The 5,228-nt window shown below is 38.1% G+C and overlaps 1 non-coding gene across 1 annotated transcript; it reads left to right on the top strand.

The window, feature by feature from the left end:
- Positions 1-4,620: 4,620 nt before the first annotated feature.
- LOC112583133 lies at positions 4,621-4,746 on the top strand. The gene has a single exon (XR_003107477.1). It is a non-coding gene; the product is annotated as a U6atac minor spliceosomal RNA (small nuclear RNA).
- Positions 4,747-5,228: the final 482 nt, after the last annotated feature.

The following is a 5,228-nucleotide window of genomic DNA, read 5'->3' as shown; positions in this document are numbered from 1 at the left end:
CGGCCACTGAGTCAGAGTCTGGCCTTTCTAAGCATTCCATATACCTGATAACTTATTGCTTCCTCCCCCACTCCCATCCAATCCTTAAGGAGAAATACACTTGCAGTGTGTTCTCTTGTTATGTATGCAGATGCCTGATCCACAAGACATTTTGTATAAGCTGTTTCCTCCATGGAGTTAATCTGTAGCCCAAATTAAGAAAAGATAGAAGTTAATAAATCTTCACTCAGCACCCACTCTAAGCCAGGCACTGAACAAGGCATATACATTAATATAATTAATCTCCCTTAAAACATTATAGATATGCAGATGACACCACCCTTATGGCAGAAAGTGAAGAGGAACTAAAAAGCCTCTTGATGAAAGTGAAAGAGGAGAGTGAAAAAGTTGGCTTAAAGCTCAACATTCAGAAAATGAAGATCATGGCATCTGGTCCCATCACTTTATGGGAAATAGATGGGGAAACAGTGGAAACAGTGTCAGACTTTATTTTTGGGGGCTCCAAAATCACTGCAGATGGTGACTGCAGCCATGAAATTAAAAGATGCTTACTCCTTGGAAGAAAAGTTATGACTAACCTAGATAGCATATTAAAAAGCAGAGACATTACTTTGTCAACAAAGGTTCGTCTAGTCAAGGCTATGGTTTTCCAGTGGTCATGTATGGATGTGAGAGTTGGACTATGAAGAAAGCTGAGCACCGAAGAATTGATGCTTTTGAACTGTGGTGCTGGAGAAGCCTCTTGAGAGTCCCTTGGACTGCAAAGAGATCCAACCAGTCTGAAGGAGATCAGCCCTGGGATTTCTTTGGAGGGAATGATGCTAAAGCTGAAACTCCAGTACTTTGGCCACCTCATATGAAGAGTTGACTCATTGGAAAAGATTCTGATGCTGGGAAGCATTGGGGGCAGGAGGAGAAGGGGACGACAGAGGATGAGATAGCTGGATGGCATCACTGACTCAATGGACGTGAGTCTGGGTGAACTCCGGGAGTAAGTGATGGACAGGGAGGCCTGGCATGCTGCGGTTCATGGGGTCGCAAAAAGTCGGACATGACTGAGCAACTGAACTGAAAACATTATGATGTATTGTTATATCCATGATATTAATATAAAAGAGGAAATTCAAACCAGCTATAATCCAAGGCACAAATTTCAAGTCAAAAAAGAAGCAAAGCTAATTAAGTGTAGTCACCAAACTTGGTTCTCTCACTGACTGAACAAACTAATCATAAGATAACTATGTGCACCTATCAGTTGAGTACATTGTGGTACAGTTTAACTCAGAGTATTCTGAAGTATCCAGACTTTTCCAAAGCAAACAGGGAAAGTTAGTATTGGGATTTTTTTGTTGTTGTTGCTGTTTTAGCATGAAATGAGTTGTGTGTGTGTGTGTGTGTGGAGTGGAAAGTGAATAAATCATCTTAAATAAAATTCTTTTCTGAAAGCGTATAACTCTGTAATTGAAACAGAAGCAGTATTGAAGTCACTATTTAAAAGGATATAGATTTCTTGACATATTTTCCAAAGCCACATTCTCTTTTAAGGAGAATCATCAGGCATGGTCCCATGCCTCAACACATAGTTCAGTTCAGTTCAGTTCAGTTCAATAGCTCAGTCATGTCCGACTCTTTGTGACCCCATGAACCGCAGCATGCCAGACCTCCCTGTCCATCACCAACTCCCAGAGTCCACCCAAACCCATGTCCATTGAGTTGGTGATGCCATCCAACCATCTCATCTTCTGTCATCCCCTTCTCCTGCCCTCAACCTTTCCCAGCATCAGGGTCTTTTCAAATGAGTCAGCTCTTTGCATCAGGTGGCCAAAGTATTGGAGTTTCAGCTTCAACATCAGTCCTTCCAATGAACACCCAGGACTGATCTCCTTTAGGATGGACTGGTTGGATCGCCTTGCAGTCCAAGAGATTCTCAAGAGTCTTCTCCAACACTACAGTTCAAAAGCATCAATTCTTCCGTGCTCAGCTTCTTTCACAGTCCAACTCTCACATCCATACATGACCACTGGAAAAACCATAGCCTTGACTAGACGGACCTTTGTTGGCAAAGTAATGTCTCTGCTTTTGAATATGCTATCTAGGTTGGTCATAACTTTCCTTCCAAGGAGTAAGCGTCTTTTAATTTCATGGCTGCAGTCACCATCTGCAGTGATTTTGGAGCCCAGAAAAATAAAGTCTGACACTGTTTCCACTGTTTCCCCATCTATTTCCCATGAAGTGATGGGACTGGATGCCATGATCTTAGTTTTCTGAATGTTGAGCTTTAAGCTAACTTTTTCACTCTCCTCTTTCACTTTCATCAAGAGGTTCTTTAGTTCCTCTTCACTTTCTGCCATAAGGGTGGTGTCATCTGCATATCTGAGGTTATTGATACTTCTCCCAGCAACCTTGATTCCAGCTTGTGCTTCCTCCAGCCTAGCATTTCTCATGATGTACTCTACATGTAAGTTAAATAAGCAGAGTGACAATATACAGCCTTGACGTACTCCTTTTCCTATTTGGAACCAGTCTGTTGTTCCATGTCCAGTTCTAACTGTTGCTTCCTGACTTGCATACAGGTTTCTCAAGAGGCAGGTCAGGTGCTCTGGTACTCCCATCTCTTTCAGAATTTTCCCCAGTTTATTGTGACACAGTCAAAGACTTTGGCATAGTCAATAAAGCAACACATAAGACCCTATTAAATAAGAATTAAATTTGTTAGCCAGTGAAAAACACATATTTCCTACTACGTCTTCAATTAATTTTGGTTCACACCACAGAAAATTCTTCTGCTCATTACCTGAGAAAGTAAATCAATCAAGACTTGGGTCTTACCTCAGTGAGTTGTTTAATGAAATGGATGGATAAATGGTATTCTGAGGTTGTGAAAGCTATTTCATGAATCCTTAAAAAAAAATAGTACCAGGAAAGTAAAAAGACAGTCCTCAGAATGAAAGAAAATACTTATAAGTCATAGATCTGATGAAGGACTCATATCTAGAATATACAAAAGACTCTTGAAATTCAGTAACAAAAGGATAAATAACACATTTAAAAATGAGTAAATGATCAGACTAGAGATTTCTCTAGAGAAGAAACCTGAATGGCCGGTAAGCACACAAAAGTAAAAATCAGCACTGCAATGAGATATCATTTCACATCCAGCTAGAATTGCTGTGATCAAAGTGTCGGTCACTAGTGTCGGTGAAGACATAGAGAAATTCGAATTCTCAAACACCATTGGTAGAAAGGCAAAAATAGTGTAGCCATTTTGGAATACATTTTGGCAGTTCCCCAAAGAACCAAACACAGAATTACCATATGATCCAGCAATTTCACAGCTAGATATTTATCAAGAGAAATGAATACATACGCCTGCACCAAAATACACAAATATTCAGAGCAGCATTATTCATAATAGCTAAAAAGTGGAAACAGCCCAAATGTCCATCAAATGATGAATGGATAAATTAAATGGGATGTATCTATACAATGGAATAGTGTGTGTTTGTGTGTGTGTGTGTGTGTGTGTGTGTGTGTGTGTATGTGCTCAGTCATGTCCAAATCTTTCCAGCCCCAATGGACTATAGCCCACCAGGCTCTCTGTCCATGGAATTTTCCAGGCAAGAATACTGGTGTCATTTCTTATCCAGGGGCTTTTCCCAACCCAGGGATCAAACCTGTCTCTTTCATCTCCTGCACTGGCAGGTGTATTCTTTACCACTAGCGCCACCTGGGATATTATTTGGCAATAAAAGGAATAATGTACCAATACTTGCTACAACAAGGATGCACCTTGAAAACAGTATGCTAAGTGAAAGAAGCCAGTCACAAAAGACTACACACTGTGTGCGTCCACACATACAAAATGTCCAGAATAAGTTAATCTAAATTAACAGAGAAGAAATGAGTGCTTGCCTGGGGCCTGAGACACGAGGTTTGGGGAGAAATCAGGAGTGACTACTGATAAGTATAGGCTTTTTTCAGGAGGGTGATGAAAATTTTGCAAGATTTATTATGATAATGGTTGCACAGCTCTGTGAATATACTTTAAAAAAGCATTTAAATAAATAAATTTATGGTATATGAATTATGTCTCAAAAAATATTTTTAAGTCTTTTATCAAATTGAGGATAGCCTGGGGAAAAAAATGAGATTTTACTCCAAGGATCTAAATAGAATTTTTGTGAGTAGAATGCATCATCTTTAGGTAATTTGGCTATCTTGCTGTGATTATATTACCTATTGTTTGGGTGAAAAGTTAGAGCAATATCAATCTTGTTCCTAACACCATAATATTTAGGAAGAAGAATATGGCAGTATTCGACAATAATTATTTCTCAATAAATTTCTATAGCAATATATTCACCTTAACTAGCAATTTTACTATTATTTACTTATTATATTTTTAAATCAAGTACTTTTCCTCTTAAAGTACATATATTTAAAAGACATTATTTTCTTATTATAATTAGAAAACTAGCTTCACTTGCCATAAATAAAAGATGACTGTTAAGTACAATAAAAATAAATCAATATTTTTAAATTCTATAGAAATAAATGTTGCTACCGGAATACTTGAAGCCCAGGACTTGTTATCTTTTTTTGTTAAAATACAAGATTGATGTGTTGTATAAAAGGAGAGAAGGTTAGAACTCCCCTTGACAAGGATGGAAGAGGCTCTCTGGCCTGACAACATTCATACGGTTAAGGCGTTGCCACCTACTTCGTGGCATCTAAGCACTGATTTTTAGATGTCAACTCCAGGAAGAAAACTATTAAAAATACAAACACATGGAGGCTAAACAACACACTTCTGAATAACCAACAAATCACAGAAGAAATCAAAAAATAAAATATGCATAGAAACGAATGAAAATGAAAACACAACAACCCTAAACCTATGGGATTCTGTAGAAGCACCGCTAAGGGGAAGTTTCATAGCAAAACAAGCTTACCTCAAGAAACAAGAGAAAAATAAAATAAATAACCTAACTCTACACCTAAAGCAACTATAAAAAGAAGAAATGAAGAACCCCAGAGTCAGTAGAAGGAAAGAAATCATAAAAATTAGGACAGAAATAAATGAAAAAGAAACAAAGGGGCCATACCAAAAATCAACAAAGCTAAAAGCTGGTTCTTTGAGAAGATAAATAAAATAGACAAACCATTAGCCAGACTCATCAAGAAACAAAGGGAGAAGAATCAAATCAACAAAGTTGAAATGAAAATGG

Source organism: Bubalus bubalis, chromosome 2 (assembly GCF_019923935.1).
Source record: "Bubalus bubalis isolate 160015118507 breed Murrah chromosome 2, NDDB_SH_1, whole genome shotgun sequence".
NCBI classification, from domain to species: Eukaryota; Metazoa; Chordata; class Mammalia; order Artiodactyla; family Bovidae; genus Bubalus; species Bubalus bubalis.
Note: the sequence above shows the minus strand (reverse complement) of the source record. Positions and strands in the feature narration are given on the sequence as shown.